Consider the following 10,407-nt stretch of genomic DNA (forward strand, 5'->3'; position numbering starts at 1 on the left):
TCTTGTAGGCAACATGGTGGTGGCTTTAGCTCCTTAAGTGACTACAATAATCAGAAAATCGGTGTAACAGATTTTCTAATCTTTGAACAGAACAATTTGTAACCTACCAGCCCTTATCATATTTAGAACTTCTAACCAGTGTTTAAATATATAATTTTAAAATAACCTCTCCGAGCACATTTATCCATAAATCAAACTCATTACAGATACTGTATAAAATGTAACTTAAGTACTGTCTCCCAGTTTATTTTCATTTAGCTTAAAATGAAAAAAGCCATAAATCATAAAATGTCCCTTTTTATGTTCTATCAATGTCTAAAACATGGGTCTTTTATTTTGCATGAAGGAATTAAAGAAAATAGATGAAAGAATGAAATAGGCCCAAAATAGTTACAATTGATATATAGGAATAGGTATCTATAGAAGACCAAGAACTTCACTTTGATTTCACAATGAAGCTATACTTTTGTGAAGAGATGTAATTTAAAGCTAGGTAATGGTACCTGCAATTATTGATTTCTAAAACAAGGGGAAAAATAGTTTCAAGAGAATAACAAGGCAAGAAAACCACTATAAAAAGTGCCATTACTAAAGAGGACATGTAAAAAAGGCACTAATTTAATTATGTACCAGTTCCTTTGCTTAAAAAACAATATTAGTTTTCATAATATGCTCATTTAATTGTCACATTTTTAAGTAGTTTTTATTTTGCATGTGATTTAACATGGCTATTAATTTGAATGTTATATGTGATGTTATTTATCTTTAAAAAAATATTACCATGCTTTAATTTTTATTAAAAACCTGATTACAAGCTGACACTGCACTTAATATTGCTACCTACCACCTCCAGGGTTTTAAACTCTTGCTCAATCACTGTCTGTGAGGAGCATTCTCTCTACATCCCCAATATTTTCAGGTTATCATATCGTATAGTACAGCAAATAAGATTGATTCCATCCATGTGCCTGACACTTCTGGAATAGCCATTTACTGAATTAGAATAGGTGGTTTTGCAAAATGGTTGAATGAATGATTGGATATTTATTTAAAGTCTCAAAATGTGCATTCATTTCATTCAAACACACTTCTTAAAATATTGATAAACATAGGAAATGAGTGATTGTCAAGGGTGGACATAAATTAACTAAAAAAAACAGACTGAAAAACATGATGTGTTCCTAAAGAAGTTCTTGTAGTAATTGCATGGTGGGTGGCTTCCCCACTTTCACAATTTCCAAGCCCCAAAAAGTAACAGTTCCCCATTTCTTTGTCTCATTCTATTTTAGTCCTGATTTCTCTTTGCCATGTCAATTAACCTTCACTCCATGTAACTTATCAGATACAGACTAGTTCACTATTAAAGAGAGATATTTAAACCTAGACTAGGAGCTCTTGGCCAATAAGCATAAGTGCTCCTCTTCAACTCATGAGACTACTGCATTACTGAATTCCTTGTTTATTTAAAAGTGTGAGGTCTGCAAGGTTGCAACTGGGTGTCCTGTGCTCATTAAAGGTTAACATGGTCCAGCTTTTGCTAGACTTGGATCATATGCTGCCTGCTGTGTGCCTAACGGGGTTATATTAGTCAAAGGGGTTACAGTATGTCAATCTCATGCCAGTCTTCTGGACCTCTCTCTATTTCGCCGTTCCATCTATAGAAGTTTAATTGGCAACACCTACTATGATGACAGAATTTAACACAATGTAACATTTTCTGCTCACCCACACTCATATAAGCCTAGATGTATTCCAACAGCCGGCAAGTTTTTCTCTCTGTATCCATGTCAAAACTCTGTGCCATTTATGCCTCTAGCAATTCCGTGAAAATTGGTTAATGTACCATAGCATATAAAAGTGAAATTAATGCAGCTGCAAAATGTAATAAAATATTAGTAAAATCTTACAGAGAGTATCAATGACCAGAGTTTAGTGATTTTGTTTTGTCTACAACTAATGGAAAATGATTTTCTGCTGTAACAATACCATTGTTACGACTGTTCAGTAATGTTTGGGCATATCTTTGCTTTATTAATTATAAGATAAAAAGTATTGTATTCATTATATTTTTTTCAAGTCTTCATGACGCTATTTTCATTGCAGTTATCTTTTATGGGTGCCATCATTGTGTATGGTCTTTTCTTGGCTGAGGCCAAATTGTTTTTGTTGACAATGACATCTGCATCTAGTCATGTGATCTGCCAATGGTGTGAAATATGATATTATTAATAAGTTTATATTGTTATGATACAGCCAGGGTTGTTGCCTGGCTAAGAATTATTTCTTGTTTATTTAATATTTTTGTTAATATAAACAGTCAATCCTCAACCGTAGTGCGTTTAACTTTCATGCCTTTCAGTCTTTTGTATGATTTTATTTGTAACCTCATTCTTACTTTTGCCTTGGAAACTGCAGGCTTTGGGACTATATGCAATAGAGTTAAAAAAATGAGAGGTTCAATATGCACAAGCTTGGGGAGCAGCTAGTATCCTAATAGATGCTTATAGAGTAAGGTGCTCCCTGTGCATTAATTTTGTCTTAAACTTATGCCACCAAAGCTTTTTTGCAAGTCCTTCAGGCTCTAAGCCCAAGTGTGCAAAGTATATGATGTGGCTTAGTGACAAAATAAAGGTGTTCAATAAACTTTGGGCTGAAATGTCATCAGCTGCTGTCGGCTGCAACCAGCTGGCTAGAGACATTGAGGCTTCCAATCTCATAATTGATAGCAGCCTTTAGGGTGGCGCACAAAGCAGATGTCTCTAATGTATTATTTTCAAAACAGCACTTCCTTCACAATCTCCAACACCATCTGCCAGCCATGAAGGACAGAGTGTTGGAGGTGATGTTGAATGATGTCACAGAATTCTAGGAAATGACTATAAAGTAAAGATGTTTTGCATTTACAATTGTATTTTGCGCACTGTATTTCATAGGTTACTGTGTTATGAAAAATGCATAAAACAAATCTTCTGCAGAGTATCTTCAACAATCTTGAGAAAGTTTACAGTTTTTGGTGGTAGTGGGAACCTAACCCTCTGTTTCCCACAGGTTCAATGTATTACCATTCCTAGGAATACAACCCCCAGGAAAGTTGAGGATTGATTGTAAATATTATGTTATTAATTCTGTCTTGGGTTTTATTTTGTCCTTTGTAACATTTATAAATTATGATCTTTATTAGTATGGTGTTATCTTTGAATTATTTTTATATTTTATACTATATTTTCTATCCATGTTATAGTTATAGGACCCTGAAAAGGAAAGGTCACCTGATAATGCATCTCATGTTTTGCCCCAGCTTTATAAAAAGAATAACTGCAGTGTTCACTATATCAGCGTTGCATCTTTGTTTTTGGATTCCTGTTTTTGATTAACACTAGAATTACCAGAGTCTACGAAAAAACTCGTAGATCCGGCCCACCTTAAAACTGTTCTCACCTCTCTTTTGTCTTCTAAATGTGCCGATTAAGAGGAGCAGCGAACAGCCGGCTATTCCATCCCCCACCATCGCAGAACGTTCACTAAGTTTTCCCAGCTCATGCCTTGTTTGATTACTTGGGAGTGACTGAACTGCTGGAGTTTTAGAATAGAAATAATAGATCGCTATTTGGAATACATGCATTTCATGCGTGATCCGTTTCTACAGTAATCTGTGTAAACACATTGCTAAAACAGAACCTTTTTCATATTTTAGTAATAAATGTTACAAAATGTAGGCATAAAGTATAGAATGTGTAAAGCCCGAGTTCCTAAGATCAAATAAACACTTCCACAAAAGCTTCACACACCTTATAACAGCTTCCGTGGCGTAGCGCGCTAAGATTTGTCTCTCACAGTGAGTAGCTCTGCCTCACAAACATGAGTTCAATTCCCCGCTGGGGATAAAGTGTTACTTCTTTTTTTTGTTTTTAACCTCAAACGGACATTAAATTTGTAAATTGGTATGCACTGTCAGTTAATGAGATCGTTATATTTTCATGTGGGATGCTCCTTTTAAAATATTTTTTTAACAATTGAGACTGCAATTAACATGAACAACTGTCCTTATAACTTATTTTTTTCAAGATCCATAACACACAGACAGACAGAGCACTGCGTAATACAGAGACAGACAGGCAGAGATATACAAATAAACAGGGAAGGCACATGTACTGAAAGCAAAAAAAATCAACATGCGCGTTGTTTCTGCTGCACTGAATGAGCTCACCCGCTCTAACATCACCCCTCCCCCGATCTGACTCTCTAAGTAACAGCGCAAGTACAGACGCAAACCAAGTGTAGTCAAGAGTCCTGGTTCGATTCCCACTCACTCCTATATTTGCCGTTTTCAGTAGTAAGCTGCTCTTTTTGTTAATATTATACAGTACACACATGCACTTGATTTGTGTCTGTACTTGCGCTGTTACTTAGAGAGTCAGATCGGGGGAGGGGTGATGTTAGAGCGGGTGAGCTCATTCAGTGCTGCAGAAACAACGCACATGTTGATTTTTTTTTTCTTTCAGTACATGTGCCTTCCCTGTTTATTTGTATATCTCTGCCTGTCTGTCTCTGTATTACGCAGTGCTCTGTGTGTCTGTGTGTTATGGATCTTGAAAAAATAAGTTATAAGGACGGTTTGCTGACTTGGAGCACCACTGCCTTACTGTGCCACAGAGACGCGAGTTCGATTCCCAGCTTTGAAGAAAGTGTTTTTTTTCCTCAAATGGACATTGAATTTATAAATTGGTATATAAATCGTTAACTTTAAAATGTCAATCGCGGTTATTTCTGTTGATTAATTCATGCTTTTTTACTTAGAGTCAGAACAGGAGCTTTTTCAGCTTATTCAGCTTCTGATCTGACTCAAACAGCGCCACAGAATAACTTCACACCCAACCTGACGCTGTTCGTTTTCAAATAATATTGCATTACTTCGACGATGTTTTCTGATTGGTACTATTCGCGTCATAAAATGATTTCTTCAAAACGTCACATATATTTGTCTCTTTCTTTTTTTAAAATGTGCATTGTAGCACTCAGCAACTGGCCACCTGCATGTTCTTGCGCACACTAAATCAGACAGCGCTATATGCAATCATCAGATTCAAATGTTAACAGTTATATAGCACAGAATGGAAATCAGCAGTTCTTAGCATTCCACCTACTGTAACTTGCTTTCTTTTTTCTTCGGTTATAGTCTTGAATAAAAGTGCACTTGTTTTGTTATACTTTTACATCAACATATGTTCCTGTGTTTGAGCTACATGGGCATGCTCAAAAAATACACGTATAATGCCACAAAAAGTGCATGCAGACACTTTAGTTTGCAAGCATTGGTACGACAATGCAGTCACAAGTACACTGCAGAGCTTTAGCGCGTCTTTATGTGAAAACAGCATCAGATGGGGAGTGTCTGATGATTGCATATAGTGCTGAAGTTACTGCTCTTTACTATGCTTTCCTCTGCATGTCCTGGAGTACAAAAGAAACAGCATACAGCAACACGTGGGGACTGGCAATACTGAGGGAAAAAAACACGCGGCCGTATGTATCGTGATACACTGCAGAACTATATCGCGTCTTTATGTAAAAACAGCAGTGTCAGGTGGGGGGCGGTAGGGATGGATCCTGAACGCGACTGAGACAATGAAAAGTGAATTTTAAAAAAATAAAGCTAACCTTTACAAATATCATAAATTACACCGGCTGTTACAGACTGAAATCAAATGTATCATTTTATTCTAAAATAGTGAAAATAAGAACACTTCTCAAATGGGAGTTGTGCAAGATCAAACTCATGACCTTTTGATTCCCAGTCAGCGACTGATACTGTTACACCACGGAAGCAGTGATAGTTAAGTCATGTCAATGTCTCACACTAAGACGGGTTTTTTTGGCGGTGGCTTTTTTTTGTACCTTTTGTGAAAGTGTTTCTTTGATATTTGGACTTCAAGCTTCATACATTATATAGTGTATGCATACATTTTGTCATTTGCTACTAGAATATTGTAAACCGTTTCTGTTTTAACAATGTGTTTACACAGATTACTGTAGAAATGCAACACATATGAAATGCGTGTGTTCCAAATAACAATCTTATTATTTCTACTCTAAAACTCCACTTCACTCCCAGATAATCAGTCAAGGCATTAGCTGGGAAAAGCTTGTTTACGTTCTAAGTCGTTGGGGGGATGGAATAGCCGGCTGCTGGCAGCTTGTCTTTATCAGTACATTTAGATGACAAAAGACGCTGGCGGAGAGGTGAGAAAGGTTTTAAGAAGCGATTTAAGGTGGGCCGGATCTACGAGTTTTTTCGTAGGCTCTGGTAATTCTAGTGTTAATGGTTTCATGATTTGTTTTCCTGGCTTTTGACCCTTAATGTTGTTTAAGGCACTGTACTTTGTAATTTTTGGGGGATTTGTTCACCTTTAGGTTTTGCATTTTAGGAAAAATCTATTTTTGCTTTTTGTTGACATCCTTTGCTTCCCATCCAGCCATCCATTTTCCAACCCGCTGAATCCGAACACAGGGTCACGGGGGTCTGCTGGAGCCAATCCCAGCCAACACAGGGCACAAGGCAGGAACCAATCCTGGGCAGGGTGCCAACCCACCACAGGACACACACAAACACACCCACACACCAAGCACACACTAGGGCCAGTTTAGAATCGCCAATCCACCTAACCAGCATGTCTTTGGACTGTGGGAGGAAACCGGAGCGCCCGGAGGAAACCCACGCAGACACGGGGAGAACATGCAAACTCCACGCAGGGAGGACCCGGGAAGCAAACCCAGGTCCCCAGATGTCCCAACTGTGAGGCCGCAGCGCTACCCACTGCGCCACCGTGCCGCCCCCTTTGCTTCCCTTTGTTCTAATTAAATTCTTGAATAAATGTTTTAAATATAAAGATTTTTTTGTTTGTCCTTTGAACCTTAAGTTTTTAAATGGTTTTCTCTGATCTCCTAAAAGGGCATTTTTGAACATATTGCTATTTGAAAGCATTACTTCCTTTTTTGGACCTGTGAAGGTCAGAAGCCTGCCATTTGAATTGGAGGCTAGACTGCTTGTGGTAAGGTCTGCATCCATTTTTGAGCCTTATGTGTGACAGGAATCACAGCTGTGCTGAACTGCATAGGATGGCAGTTGGGATATTGCAAAACAGAAAGAGATTGGAAAAAAAACAAAGAATCTACTAAACAAGGACTGGGACATGAAACAATAATTATGGTCAAAAAATGGAGTGAGAAAATCCATAGTTAAAAGTTTACTTAAACAGGTGCTGGATGTAAGAAAAAAATAGGAGTCAGACTCATAAAGAATTTGTAAGTAGAGAGACTTTTACAAACACTCATGTTCATATTCATACTAGTTCGTAACGTAACCTGTATCAATTTAGGATGTCAGAAAGAAATGAAATATTGCTGAGAAATATTGCTTCTCTTCACCTCAAATGGCAAAAGGTAGTTTTAATAAAATTAAAAGCTGGTGATTTTTTCAAATCAGCATATAATCACAACTGCTGAGTAACTAAACAGTGTGACACAGGCAATGTTTAAATAAACCAGATATAGTTTGGGGAGAATTTCCTCACACATCCATCCATCCATCCATTTTCCAACCCGCTGAATCCGAACACAGGGTCACGGGGGTCTGCTGGAGCCAATCCCAGCCAACACAGGGCACAAGGCAGGAACCAATCCTGGGCAGGGTGCCAACCCACCGCAGGACACACACAAACACACCCACACACCAAGCACACACTAGGGCCAATTTAGAATCGCCAATCCACCTAACCTGCATGTCTTTGGACTGTCCTCACACATTAATCATTAAAAATCTGGACCAAAGAGCAAACTGACTATAAAAAAAAACTATTATATTGCTTTTGTGCTGGGAGTTTTTTTTTTAATGATTTAGTAGGTAGTGCCATTATGTAGATATTGTTGACAATAATATTAGATCTGGGAAATACAAAGACATGGCACGCCAGATCTCTTCATATATTTTAAACAGGAAACATGTAATCCTCATAAATGTTAAGCTGATAAGTTGTCAACCAAGTAAGACTACACAAGCTATTGTAATACTGAAATAAAAGAAGATTTTATGAATAAATGTATTCGGTTTTACAGTCTTTACACATTTGTCCAAATACACAAAGCAGTCTGGTTTTCAAACAAAACAATTGTTGCCATGTTGCATGCAACTGCAATGTCTTTCCTTTAAAAACTTTTAAAAATAGGATGCTGATGGAGGTAGAAGCCACTAAGAGCAATTCACAGCAGGACATATTTGAATTGCCACGACACTGAAAGACATTTCTACAAGCCCAATTGCAACATTAATAAAAAAAATGTTAGACCATGTGCTACACAAATAGGCAGCATGAATAATTTTTGTTATGAAAAAGCAAAGCTTTAACTATTGTTTTCTACACATCTAAATAATTTTGTTTTGGCTTTTTTCTCTCATACTTCAATATACTGAATTATAACTGAAGTTGACCTGCTTTGTACTTGAAAATGACATTCAGCTTCATTTCAATTGTTATTATGAGGTGTGTTAAGACTGACTGTTTCTCTGGGATTTGCACATTATGAAGGGTTTGACACTAGTACCCCCACATATGCGTGCAGAATATGCAGTATTTTACTGAGATTTTACCAACACTTCACAGCCATGAAAAAAGGAAACAAAATGGTTTAGTAATATATGTACCAAAATATAAAAGATTTGGGAAATAAATGTATACACTTAATAGAATAGATTGGTGATATCATTGTTTTTTTATATAGCACAAGAGCATGGTGAAAGTAGTAAATTATCTTTATTCTTGTCACTGTGAACAAAGCAAATACTTCCATTTATCTTGCCTCCATTAATAAATAAACAGAAATATTTTAGTTTCCAGTATGAACCAAAGTTAATGATTGGTGAAATACAGTTTTTTTAAAGCATAGAGGCACAGTGGTTAGTACTTCTACCTTAGAGACCTTAGAAACATAGCAAAAGTTAGACCTCTAATATCATTGAAAGATACTGAGAAATGAGTTCACGCTTTTGTTTTCAGTCAACTAGATTACTGTAACGCACTCCTCTCAGGACTACCCAAAAAAGACATAAATCGTTTGCAACTATTGCAGAATGCAGCTGCTAGAATCCTAACTAGGAAAAGAAAATCCAAGCACATTTATCCAGTTTTGATGTCACTACACTGGTTACCTGTGTCATTCAGAATTGACTTTAAAATACTGCTTATGGTTTATAAAGCCTTAAATAATCTCACTCCATCTTATATATCGGAATGTCTGACACCCTATATTCCAAATTGTAACCTTAGATCCTCAAATGAGTGTCTGCTTAGAATTCCAAGAGCAAAACTTAAAAGAAGTGGTGAGGCAGCCTTCTGCTGTTATGCGCCTAAAATCTGGAATAGCTTGCCAATAGGAATTCACCAGGCTAATACAGTGGCTAATACTTTAAAAAAACTGCTAAAAACACATTACTTTAACATGGCCTTCTCATAACTTCACTTTAATTTAATCCTGATACTCTGTATATTCAATTCATTATAATAACTATTCATGGTGGCTCTAAAATCCGTACTAACCCCTACTCTTTCTTCTGTTTCTTTTCCCGTTTTTTTGTGGTGGCGACCTGCGCCACCACCACCTAATCAAAGCATCATGATGTTCCTACATTGATGGATTAAAAGCCAGAAGTCTGCATGACCATTATCATCAAGTCCTTCCATGAGAATCTTAAATACAAAGAGGACTGTTTCATTATGTTAGGTAGAATGCCTAGAGGGGGCTGGGTGGTCTCATGGTCTGGAACCCCTACAGATTTTATTTTTTTTCTCTCCAGTCGTCTGGAGTTTTTTTTTTTGTTTTTTCTGTCCTCCCTGGCCACCAGACCTTACTCTTACTCTATGTTAATTAATGTTGTCTTATTTTAATTCTTACTTTGTCTTTTATTTTTCTTTTCTTCATCACGTAAAGCACTTTGAGCTACATTATTTGTATGAAAATGTGCTATATAAATAAATTTTGTTGTTGATTCGTAGCCCAGTCAGTGTATGAAGTTTCCACATCCTCCCCATGATTGTGTGGATATTCCTTATATACTCTGTGAATATGAAATAAATTAAAATATCTAAGTTGGCTAATCGTGAGTGAGTCTGGCATCCCGTCCACAGCTATTTATGTCAAATGCTGCAGGGATACGTTCATGGTAACTATAGGCAGTTGTGCAGGTACCCATAGTTTTGGTCGGTTCTGTGGTAATTGATGGTTATTGCTTCACAAGGCTTTATTGTGCTTGCTTACTTTAAGTCTAAAAAAAAGGTTAATGGTGTTATCATTAGCACAACTTCATAAAAGCATAATTATAGCTACCGACCTTTTATGTAGCTTATATGCATGATG

The sequence above is a fragment of the Erpetoichthys calabaricus genome, chromosome 3 (assembly GCF_900747795.2).
Source record: "Erpetoichthys calabaricus chromosome 3, fErpCal1.3, whole genome shotgun sequence".
Classification (NCBI taxonomy): domain Eukaryota; kingdom Metazoa; phylum Chordata; class Cladistia; order Polypteriformes; family Polypteridae; genus Erpetoichthys; species Erpetoichthys calabaricus.